Genomic DNA, 13,343 nt, shown 5'->3' on the forward strand with positions numbered 1-13,343 from the left:
CCTTGATCTAATGCACAACAAAGGAGGCATAGCTATTGCATTTATTTACTACACACGCCAGAAAGTCCACCACTGTCCATTTGATCTCTCATCGGATAATAAAAAGTGTAGCCCTCTCTAGCCGGCTGCTGCATGCCTCTACAAAACCAACCAAGAGAAATTGCTTACGAAAGCAACTCCTCTTCACTCTTTAGTCTGCCCCTTGACTATTGTGACTGCATTTTTGGAGTGAAATAACTATAGAGGCTTTCCTCCTACATCCAATTCACTATTGGCAACCGCGCAAGTGTTGCTTTGTGCCTCGGTTTGGTAAACTAGACACGTATCAGTATACGTACTTGGCATGCTGGTCAAACTGATTAATGATCTCGCCATAGTGGTTGAAGCATGTTGTGTGAAAGGAATGCTTTATGTCAATGGCTTATGCAGTGTATATGAACCTATAGCAAGTACTAGTTGCAATTGAATGGAATAGTCATGTACACAACAAATAGTCTGCATAGTGCAGTATTGACCCCGGTGGACAAAGCCTATGTGTTCTCTGAAGCACAAGTTTATAACAACTGAGCATACAGAATACAAAGCCAGAAATCCAAAGCAAAGTGTAGTTTTAGAATACATGTTCTCCCAAAGATTATACATGAAATCTCCTACAAGTCATCGTCATCTCTAGACATGTGATCTCTGCCGCCATAGTTACTGTCATCACTGCAATACTGGTTTCCAGTATCATCTTCATCCTCATCTTCATCCTCGCTGCCTTCAAGTATGCCAACTGCTTCCCTCTTATCTCTTAGAAGGTCTTCTAAATTGGCTTGAATGATAGTGCCTTCTCCTCCATGTCTAGCTTCATGCATAACCTGATCACTATCACCCAGTAGGACTTCATGTTCGTTATCAGAACAGTGATCATCTTGGTGCACTACAGGCTCTATTTCATTCATGTCATACATATCCCTATGTTTAAACTTCTGCACAACCCACCAATCTTTGCCCAAGGCGGTGCCCTATAGATAAAAAAATCTTCCTTGCCTATGTCGCGAGAATGAAAGGGTGGTCATCCTTATACCAAAATGATTTAATGTTGATGGATCTATAATGTCTGTCATCATCAATGCCCACAGACTTCGTAGTGCCATCTAGATTGTACCAGTCACAGCGAAGAACAACCACCATCCAATGGCTTTGTACGCTGGAGTTATACATCAACTGAATAACTTCTCTAAGGACACCATAAAATTTCACTGATTGGCCATCATTTATGATGGCGGTCATGACACCACTGTTCTATGTACGTAGGGATTTCTCACAGTCAACAGTGCTATACCTGACTCCATTAATACTGAAAGCTACATAGACCCAGACTCGGGTATTAGGACCACATGACAGTGCATACAAACCATCACTAACCTTTGTTGGTTTCTCTCTATGTAGCTCCTTGATCTGCACACAAACATGAAACCATTGTCACCACTAAGTTGTGGTATAATTTTGCCAATGATCGGCCTAATAGAACTAAAATATGCTAATCACATATATGAGACTTAAACCACGCTGGAAACTCTGCTACTAGCCTACTATCAACATCATCACTTGCCCCTTATTCCTCTAAAATTTGTTTGTATATTCTGTAGTAAATATAAGCATTATTATTGGTAACATTTCGTACATAATATAGGAAACAACAAATTAGCATATAAAAAATCATACTTACTACACATATGGTCCAACCTCATCGCAGTTATTAAGCACATACCAAGCTAGCTTATTGATTTTGGCTTTATCCTTGATGTCCTTTACCAAATTCTAGCAAATGGGCTTGACACCATCATGTGATATAGTGTCATCCCGGTTATATCTTGTTTTAACATCGTCCATGAACCTCTCCCAAAATACCAACGTCTCACTTTCTAAGTAAGCCACCGCAATTGATCCTTCAGGCCTGGCCTTATTCCTTAATAAATTCTTCAACGTGCCTAGTTGCCATTCTATTAGGTACATCCATCCATACTGTATGGGCCCTCTAAGAAGTGCCTCGTCAGGTAGATGGATAGCCAAGTGCACCATAACATCAAAAAAAGCCGGTGGAAAAATCTTCTCAAGCTTGCATAAGATGAGTGGGATGTCCCATTTCAGCTTTTCCATGACTTCTTTCCTCAGAGTTCTACTGCACAGTTGCCTAAAGAAGTTCCCAAGTTCTAAAACAGCTTCATATACATCTTTGGGAACAAAACCTCTGAAGCCTGTAGGTATGATCCTCTGGAGAAGAACATGGAAAGTATGCATTTTCAGCTTGCCAACTACCTTGGGACCATCTGCACTTATGGATTTTGCTAGGTTGGCTGCATAACCATCTAGAAACTTGACACCTTTAAGGAACTTGCAAAATTCTACTGTGTGTTTTTCCGTCATGACATAGTGAACTTACGGGAATTTAAGCGAGGTGCCTTGCTACATGCCGTGATATTGAGGCCTTATCTTCATATCATGCAAATCTAACCTAGCATTCGTTGTGTCATTTGTCTTGCCCTCCACTTTCAGCAATGTCCAAAGAATGCTTTCACATATGTTCTTCTCAATGTGCATGACATCAAGATTGTGTGGTGGCAACATGTCCTTCCAATATGGTAGCCCCCACTATTGATGGTCACTAACACCCATTTTGATCATCAACATTCCACCCAAAAGCATGGTAAAGTGAGATAAATCATCATCACATGTGTAGAATTTTGTGTATAATTCATCTAGTTCTACTTGTGCTTATAGAATTATTTGTATGCAGGAAATATGACAATTTTTTGCCAAAATGGTGACAAACATGGACATACGGAGCAAGTGGACATGGCAGGTGGCCTTAGGCCCATAGGCCAGCATTGCTCGGCCCCACTTAGGTGTCGCCCGGTGCCACCTTGGCACCTACCACGTTACTGATCCATGAGAGTTGCTCCTAAGCCAATCACAAGCCTCCATTCAAGTCGGTTTGATCAACGGACAAGATTTGTTCACAGTAGATTCATGGGTCCATTGTCATACACTTGGGAGCCTCTAACCGCCTTCCAAACTGACCTACTACAAGAATTTTGACATGTGCTATATTGGTAACCACCATTGGGATCCCACCAGAGCTGGAGGATCAAGAGGCGGTGGATCCAAGGGTCGGCCGGCGCCCTCCTACCGCCGCCCTGCGCTCTAGGTCCTCCACCGACCTCCCTGCTGCCTACAAATACCCCTCCCCCTCACTATACACTATAAATAGTGGGTGTGGAGCTCGGTGGAGAAGTGTCCCATTCAATTCCAAGCTTCTCTTAGCTTTCTAGCTTAGCATTAGCTATAGAATAGTAGTCTAGTAGTGGAGTAGAGCAAGAGCGGAGCTTCTCGGAGTTCGGAAGAGTCTTCTGGGTCTGGTATAGCTCTTTTGTAATTCTTTCATTTCTACATTACTTTATTTAGTATTTATTTCAGTACTTTATTCTAGTATTGCTTGCTTTACTTTAAGTACTTAGTCATTAGTGTTCATCATTAGTGAGCTTAGGTGCTTGTTGTTTGACATTAGTAGCATAGATTATCTTATCATTTGTAGTCTTTCGTTAGTACCGGTTCCACCGTCTGGTTAGGGTGCTTTGATCTCATTTCATCGGAGCTTGGATCGAAGTAGTAAGCCTATAGATTAAGCATGGTGCTTAGGCTATAGATTACCTGTGGATACGGCTAGGCCTCCGGATAGATTGTGGTAGGTGGCAAGTGGTGACAGCCTTGTCCATCTTCTGTATTCCACCATGATAGGTCTAGTTATTAAATCGTAGGGCTCATAGCAGACCTTGTCTATTTAACTCTCCTAATTGGTAGGCGGGCTGTGCCCTGAAGTACTATCGCATTTCTCCTAATTATTTGTTTACCCTTAGTTACTAGAAAGGTATATCGCTCACTCTCCCACCTAGCTATCTCTGGTTAGCTTGTATTTAGTAGTTAGTTTAGGTAGTTCACACCCATCCTTCACTATCATTCACCTACCTAGGATCAACTTAAAGCTTTCCTCTAGCAAATCCTAGTCCTATATAAATTCTAGCCTTCTGCCTTCCTGTGGGAAAAAATATAATTTCGACACTCGGTACTCACCAAGCGAAGTGCTTCACGATAGTTCTGTGTGCTTGTGGAATCCTCCAATAGTCATTAAGAAATATCAACAAGCATTTCTTGCACCGTTGCTGGGGAAGGCAACTGGCCTCGGATTTATATTGCTAGATTCGCTAGCTAGGTTTTTAGTTATCCTAAGTAGTTTATCCTTTTTTCCTCATATCCTATCACTACCCTATACGATCATGGGCGATAAGTCCATTCGTGATTTTTCTGCACCCTTGGCTGCTAATGTAGCAACCGGACCCAATGTTATCAATGGGGTGCTGACTTTGAGCTTAATCCAGTGTTAATTATGATGGTTCAAGCTAGTCCGTTCTGTGGGAAAGCCCTCGAGGATGCAAATGCTCACCCTCAACATTTCTTGGAGATTTGTAGCACATTCACCATTAAGGGAGTGAGCCAAGAGGCTATACGTCTTCACCTTTTCCCCTTCTCTTTGTTAGGAAAGGCTAAGCAATGGTTTTACTCTAACCGCAATGCTATAGATACCGGGGACAAGTGTTCCAACGCTTTCCTAGTTAAGTTTTTCCCCATGGGAAAGACTAATGCTCTGTGTAATAAAATCTCTAGTTTTCAACAACTAGCAGATGAATCAATTCTTGAAGCTCGGGAATGAATGCAAGAGTACGTCTCTGCATGCCCACACTATGGCATGGAAGACTAGCTTTTGATCCAGAACTTCTACCATGGATTAGTGCCGTTAGATAGGAGCCATTTAGATGCTGCTGGTGGTGGTGATTTATTTTCGCTAAGTGTTACAGATGCAAAGACACTGATCGAGAAGATGGTCTCCAACCAAGGATGGAGCGACGATCGACTCCAACTTCATAAATGAGATATGCATTCAATTAAAGAAATTAATATGCTTGCAGCTAAGATCGATCTACTCGCGAAGCAAGTGGAACATTATGAGAAGGTGAGTGCCCAAGAGACACTCAAAGCCATGGATTCCCACATGACTTGTGAAGTTTGTGGAGATGTTGGACATTCGGGCAACTCCTACCCTAAAACCCAAGAGGACCTCAACTTTGTCAACACTGACAACGGGGTCTGTCCACAACATCAAGGCTGGAATCAGTGCTCCAACAACCAGGGAGGTAACAATTATTCTTCTTCTTCTCATTTGAATAATCAAGGTAATAATAGTTATGCTTTCGTTTATAAATCACTGGCTATTCTCCATGCTTTCGTCTCCTTTTTCCACCGTGCTTACCTAGGCAGAGATCTTTCACCTTCTCGAGTTCCTCAAGGACCTCCTATAAGGTGAACTTTTTCGGCGCATCTCGGTCCTCAGTTTTTCCATTAAAATCCAAGCTCTTCCTCCTAGGAAGGTAACGACGGTGTCCAAGGTAGCCTAGCTTCTTTCTTAGGCTCCTTAACAATGGATTTTTGTCACAATAAATACATGCATAATAACCATTTGTAGTTTGGCCTGACAAGGTGCTCAATGCTGGAAAATCATGTATGCACCAAAGCACGGCAACACGCAGACTGAAGCCTTTCTTATCATCATGATGTAGTACATAAAAAGTGCTGACACCCTTCCATAGTTCTTTCAGTTCATCTATAAGAGGCTCCAAGAATATATCAAAATCCTTTCCTAGAGAGGTTGGGCCCAAGATCAGTAGAGACATAAAGCAATTCGATGGGTTCACACATTCCCATGGTGGTAGGTTTAGAGGCGTTACAAGAATAGGCCACATACTATATGTCGAGCTAAAGTTGCCAAATGGATTGAAACCATCTATAGCAATGGCAAGCCTCTAGTTCCTTGGATCATCTGCAAAACTTTTGTGCTTTCTATCAAAGTCCTACCATGCGTCACCGTCTACTGGATGGCTCATTTCACTGGTATTCTTCTCTCGCTTAGTTTCATGCCATTCGATGTCTGCTGCTGTTCCTCGAGCAGCAAAGATCCTCTACAACCTTGGTATTAGAGGAAAATGACTCAAAACCTTATGAGGAACCTGCCTGCTACCATCTGCATCCTCCCATCTAGACTCTTTGCATTTTGGGCATGCTTGCAATTCCTCATGATCACCCCAAAACAACACACAGTTGTTCTTGCACACATGGATACTTTTATAATCTTGTCCCAATTCTTGAATATATTTGTGGGCCTCCTCACATGATTTTGGTACGTTGCTACTAGGGAATGCATCTGATAGCAACGCCAATAGTGCATCAAAATAGTTGTTGCTAACTTGATAGTGGGACTTGATATAGAGCAACCTAACAAGGAAGGAGAATCTTGAGAAGGTAGAACTAGAAGAAACTGAGTGCTTCAACTCATCCAACACTCTTTCAAACTTTGGAACTCTTTTAACCCGCTCTTTAGATGTCAACAGGTTTCGAACTAAATCATCAAAATATAGTAATATGTTATTGTCGTGGTCCTCCTGCTCCTCCTCCACAATCCAATCATCATGATGATATCTATGCACATTTGATGTCTCTATAATGTTAGTACCCCCTCCCTCTTCCCCATGATGAATCAATGTGGTGTATGTGGGTGACATTCTATTTATAAGTAAGTTGTCCTTCACCACCTGCCAAGTTTTAACCACCTGGTTAAGACAATGTGTACACGGGCAAGGGATGTTTTGCTCTGGGTATTTTTGTTTAACCATATCCATGAACTCTTCAACTCCTATGATGAACATCGGCGAGAGTGGTCTCCCATTAGGAATCCAAGATCTATCCATCTGTTGCAGCAAAATTATGCAAAGTCCATTAGAGTTTCGACCATTGGGTGGACAATGGCAAAACTAGCATTAGAACAAAACATACAGTGTTCGAGAGCACTAATCTGTGTATTTGTTCATATCATACTATGGGATAGTCTGGTTTTATATTTTTGTGTGACAAAAGCATTGATTTCAATTGAAATTCATACAGAATAGCATTTCTTTATGTGTTCTTTACTTTACCGTGTACAGAAAATGGAGTCCTATAATCACGGAAGAAGGTACTCATACCTTTGTTCTATGAACTGGCATGGCGCGGCTGCAATCCGCCTCTCCTGTGGCACACACCTGATCATGCGGACACCAATGCCTCCACGCTCCACCGAGAGAGCCCCGCCATGCCACCAAAAGGATGGCTGAGCCACCACAGCAGACCAGGGATCCTCCGCCTTCGCCTTCGCCACCGCAAGTCTAGCGGGCATAGATTTGTTTTCACTTGCAGGGGATATATCCAATTTAGGTCAACCTATAATACAGCCAAAAGGATACAATAGCGACTCCAAAGAGATGTCAGCACAGCCAGGCGTCTAGCGCAATGGTAAAGACCGCTCCAATCCTTGGTATAGATCCTATGTTTGACTCCTAGGTATCAGACCTTTTTTGAGAAATTAAACCCTGACAGCACACATGGTACAAGTGACACGCAAACCGTCGGGTCCATAGGTCGGATGGAGATGGAGAAAGGTTACACGTGACACATAAGCCGTCGGGTCCCACAAGTTAGATGCAGAAGGACCGAGTGGAGACTTTTATGATGAATTGCAAGCGTGAAGTGACACGCAAGCCATCGGATCCCACAGGTCAGATGGAGATGGAGAACCATCTCACAGGTACACGTGACACGTAAGCCGTCGGATCCCACAGGTTAGATGTTGAAGGGTCCCGTAGGTACATGTCGGACGGAGAAAGCACCGAGCGGAGACTTTTATGATGAATTGCAAGCGTCACGAATGAGTAACTATAGGTCCCACAGGTACACGTCGGATGGAGAAGGGTCCCATAGGTACACGTCGCATGGAGATATGATCGAGCGGAGACTTTTATGATGAATTGCAAGTGTCACGGATGAGTAACTACATGTTCCACAGGTACACGTCGGATGGAGAAAGTACCATGTGGAGATCTATGACGAACCCATTCATTACAGATCGAATATTGTTCGTCACAGATGTGTAATTAGTTCAATGACGAAGCCATGTTCGTCACAGTTTTAAAGGAGATCGTCACAGATGAGTCGCGCGAGTGATCTGTGACGAAACCTTGCGCTCTTCTGTGATGTTTTTTTGTGACGATGCCTGATTTCGTCATAGAAAGGGAGGGTTGCGGGATCATCACCACCGATCTATGACGAAAAAGAAATATTCGTCATCAAAAGCGCTCTTCTACGACGGTTTTGGATTCGTCTTTAACATTTTCGTCATAGAAGTGGATATTTCTAGTAGTGTAAAAATTAGTTTCCTAGCTAGTTCTTGTTAGTAGTAATTAGTTGTTAGCTAGCTCACTAGCTTAGTGGAGTAGAGACTTAGACATTGTGTGCCTAAAGATTTTAATCAAATAGAATTGATTGGATAGGTGGCTTGCAACCCTTGTAGAGCTAGAGCAAAATTACATTACGTCATTTGGTGTACTAACCATTTGCTCTAGTGAATTTGTAGATAAATTTTTATAGGCTATTCACCCCCTATAGCTAGGACCTTTCAACTTGGAGATCAAGATATACTATAGATAACCGATTTTGTGCGATAGATTTCCTTGTAACCGAATAGGGAACTTGCACATCAATTGAATGGATCCAATCTATAACCCTACCTCCCAAGCTATATAAGACGATGTAGGGAGCCCCCATTCGGCACCTGATCATTGATCATAGCAACCCTATGCAATTAGTCATTAGCACCCCTATAACACATGGAGCATACGAGATAAAGAGGTCTGCTCTCCACTGGACGTAAGGTACCCTGTACCTAAACCAGTTTACATATGTGTCCTGTGTGCTAACCACATAATTTCCTATACGTGATCTGCTAGTCTACATTGCCAGAGCCGATACAATTTTTTCTATTTTATTTGAAGTAAATTATTGGAGATTATTAGAGACGTGTGCAAAAATAACCTCTCTACTTTTTTGTATTTCGAATAGTCATTGATTTATCAAATGTATTTTTTAGGAACTGGGGGAGGTGCATAGGCGCATAGCGTGTGAAAAGAATGAACATATAGGTATTGTGTTGTACATTATTTATGCTCTAAACAATACATAATTGAATCCACCAAAAGCATAAATCCTTAATACTTATCTTTTTTTTTTAAATGGACGGTTGTCCAATTTTTTGATGCCACTACTTGTAGTTCGCAAGAGTAGCTGTCAGATTGCCAAAGTGACAACAAGGACCGGTTTGCTAGAGCTTCCTTGCAAATGGATTCACCTAAGAGGCTAGAGAAACTGGAGAAGCCATGTTTAGATGATTTTACCCTTTTAATAAAAAAAAATAGTTTCTCTCCTCTACAGTTTTACAAAGAAGATATGTAGAGCTAGAGTCTCAAAAAACCGTGCAAAAGAAAGGCCTAATAACTAACCGCGTGTACACAACACGATCAGCCAACCATGCAGCTCACTAATGTGCCTAGCACTCTTTAGTTTCTTTTCATGATTTTATTTGGTAATTCCCTTCTAGCTTGTTGTAGAATTGTCTGAACGAACGTTTGTTAAAAAAAACTAACCGCATGTGAATGAATAGAAGGAGCCTCTCAAATAATGAAATAGGTACTGTACTGTACAGTATTTTCAATAATCGAATAGACAATACATAACTGAATAGTACTAGACAGGAAGCATAAGTCCTTAGTATTTTTAATAAGTAATTATATGAATAACAAATAGTACTACTGCCTGTGCTGCTGTAGTAGCCGGGACCGGGGGAGGCGCCGCAATGCGGGCCCGGCCCACGTGTCGCGGCACGTGCGCACGTGGACTTATTCCGCGGCTTGATTGTCCCGCTTCCATTATTGGCGTTTGAAAAGGTCAAGGGGGGTTTCTTTCCTGCAACGTTGGACTCCCTCGCTGAAAACGTCCAGGCTCAGACACCGCACTGCCTCCTTCCTGCACTGCACGTCTGCACGCCCTTCGCGGAAGCTGCTGGCCTGCTGCTGCTGCTGACGACGACGACGACGAGTCCATTGGTCTTGTACGCTAGTGACTGGTCTTTTGTCTCCCGTCCATCTCTTGTAGTAGTACCAAATCAATACTACCATGCTCACGTATAAGGATGGCAACGGGTATATACCCGTTGGGTATCGTCGGAACGTTCTCTTCCCCGCTACGGAGAATTCATCCCGTCCCCATCCCCATTAACTGTCTCGGGTATAGATTCTTGCCCATCCCCGTACCCGTCGGGTATCGGTCGGGTAACAGATACCCGACGGGTACTGCATACCCGATAAACAAGGACACTTGGGGTCGCAGCTTTGCAATCGGAGACGTTTTTTCTTCACCCGGGTATAAGTGTTGGAGTCTCGGAGATGCCGAGGAGAAGGAGCGAGGTTGCGAGGAGGACGAGCAAAGGTGGCAGAGAGACCGAACTGAGGAAGCGAGGGGCACGAGCGCTCGTGAGACAGGCATGCTTGTGCTGCTGGCGGAGATAGTGAGGAAAAATTGAACGAGGGTTCCTAGAACACACAAATTATATATATGATTGTTCAGATTTGGACCAAAATATCTATGTTGAGCTTCTTTGGGCCTAATACTCGCATGACAGCTCAAATAGTCGGGTTCCCCAACGGGTAACGGGGACGGGTAAACAGAGAACGTTCCCGTACCCGCTATACCCGTCGGGTATGGATTCTTGCCTATTTAGATCCCCGCGGGTAAAGATATGATCCCATCCCCGTCCCCTAATGGATCAAATACCCGTCGGGTATCGGGTATCGGGTCCCCGTTGCCATCCTTACTCACGTAGGAGTACAGGCCGGGGCAGGTGGGCAACCGCGTTTTGAGATCATCCGCCTGCCGCCCGGTCAATCTCACCCTTTGCCTTGGTCTCCCTTGTTCCGTTATTCCGTTATTTGTGGCGTATTCGTTGGTTGGTTTCTGGACTGATAAATTCGACTGGTGCTGATTTGTTGTGAGAGAAAAATACTGTTAGCTAACTGATAAGCCCTGGCTAAAACAACAAACGAACAGGCTTCTGGTGTGTGTGTCTTCAATTGTGGAGTTACTCTGGAGTTTGCAGTCAAGTACCTTGGATGTCTTGACCAGACGAGTCGGCGGCGTCTGAGCCTGGACGTTTGTTCTTAGCCTGGCCAGCTCAGGAGAGCCAGAGTAGCACGGTACAGGCTTAACAGGTGCAACACCCAGTGACAAAGCCAGAAAAAAATTTAAGAGAGACTGAACAAAAGAATAGAGACTTTTTTTATCTTCTTCCTCCTACCTAATACATATATGCATAAAATTTCAAGTGAAAGCTTAGGGGGCTCCACGTGCCCAGGATCGGTAGAGGGGTTAGCCCCACCGCTGCCTCCGTCGCTAGCGACACCTGCTTGTGTGGTTTATTTTTTTCAGTAGACCTAGGCTAGGGCGGGATTGTGTTTGTTTGCCTGCGCGCTGTGGTATATGATCACCTTGGACTAACATGTGGTGAACATACCCATGCACTAGTCTCGTAAGCATTGCATCAAGCACTTGGTTGGCATCCACCATGCACGCGCAGGCTGCATCCACCCACCATGTCGAGCACGGGTACGCCGTTCAGGTGGGAGATGGGTAGAAACAACCACCCCTTTCGTTTCTCTGGAGCCGGGCTCCCATCTGCTTTAAGCAACGTGCTGGCCAAGCTCAAAACGTATCTAGGCAAACAAACAAGGCTGACACCACCCCATGGATATGCATCTAGCCCTCATTCAGGCAAACAAACACGCCTGATTTTTCGGGCCCTTGTTTTAATGGGTTATTTAAGTTGTTACTTATATTACATTAATAAAAAGAACCTACTAGTACTAGCTAATCCTCCTTTTTGTGAGCGGCAAAGTTATTACAAGTAGTGAGAGCAACATCAATAATAGAGCCAAATTGTTTGGCTCTAAATCAAGTTACAAGAGCCAAGTTAAACAATGAGCGTCTCCTATTTATCTTAAAAAAGTCTCTCTCTCCTATTTCTTCTCACAACATTTACTACCTAGGCCCACTAATGCATATGTTTTCGTGCCTTGGTGCTTTTATGGAAGCCAAGCTCTCATCTCTCCTCTCTTCTATCCTTCATATCAGCGTTAACTTGGCTATAAGTCCATTATTATACCTACTCTGTTGGATTGTTATTTTTTCTAGAAGGGAATCAAGTGATGGATTACTATTTGATAAGATGCCCTTGAATCACAAATAGCTAGCTGCGTTCCCAGTGGCCACTCGTCTTTGGGGCAAGCAAAATTAAAGCAATGCTGATGACCGACCGCCGTGCCCCGTGCTGTCTCTGCATAACAACGCTGTGGTCTGGCTGGCCAGCGAACAGTTCCCTTGCAGTCCAAATAAAACCCATCCTACTCTACTCTTTTGCGTAGTAGTACGTGGTTTGCTACCTAGCTACAGTCCATTCACTCACATAGGCCTAGTTTAGATGTTGTCGGATTCGCCTTAACCCACATGTGTTGAGATAGATTAGAGTGGAGTTTAGTTGAAGTTTCACTCCAATCTATCTTAACACATGTAGATCGATGTAAATCCAATTACATCCAAACAAGACCTAAGCTAGTTCGCTCTCTTTTCAGCACTATCTATCACCAGCGCAAAGCCCATGCTTCGGTCACCAGGCGTGTCAATGTCAAATAACCACACACTATACGTATGCTTGCATCGTTTGGTGTATAGCTTATAAGCCGTTTGTGGCTAAAATAAGCTAAAACCAATAGTAAAATGACATGCTTTTCTATAGCTTATTCCGGTGGTATGTATTCTCACAGATCCCATTTGTACAAAAAAAAGAAGAAGTTGAATCAAGCTAGCTTAGGGCTAGTTTGCCGGAGCTTCTCTTCTTAATTCTTGAGCTGTACTTCTTGATTCTCCGATTGAGTGATTTTGATGGAGAGTAGGTGAGAATCGATTCTAAAGTGATTCTAGTACTAATTGAACAGGAAGGAGTGATCGAGGAGCAGTGGAGAGCAGGTTTTTTTTTAGCTCTTAGCTACATGGGCGAAGCTTGACCTTAAAAATAGAGGGGAGGGTCACTTCATAGAATTGTAAAACAAACAATAATGAACATATACTAATTTTACTGTTTAACTAGTGCAAAATTGCATTGGCAAGGGTGGCCTAACCCATTTTAGCCTTAACCAAAGCTCCGCCTTTAGCTAGATTGTCGTGTAAATGGATAAGTGATTCTCATCAGCTCTGCACCAGAATTCAATTGCATTTTACGCGTCTGGGAGAGATTCACAAAATCCGCTTCAAAAAATCTGGCAATAGAGCTGCCA

The 13,343-nt window shown here is 43.2% G+C and overlaps 1 non-coding gene across 1 annotated transcript; it reads right to left on the minus strand.

Annotated features, from left to right (window-relative positions):
- Nucleotides 1–4,682: 4,682 nt before the first annotated feature.
- LOC136519191 (small nucleolar RNA R71) lies at nucleotides 4,683–4,791 on the minus strand. The gene has a single exon (XR_010774752.1). It is a non-coding gene; the product is annotated as a small nucleolar RNA R71 (small nucleolar RNA).
- Nucleotides 4,792–13,343: the final 8,552 nt, after the last annotated feature.

The sequence above is a fragment of the Miscanthus floridulus genome, chromosome 17, assembly GCF_019320115.1.
Source record: "Miscanthus floridulus cultivar M001 chromosome 17, ASM1932011v1, whole genome shotgun sequence".
Taxonomy (NCBI): Eukaryota; Viridiplantae; Streptophyta; class Magnoliopsida; order Poales; family Poaceae; genus Miscanthus; species Miscanthus floridulus.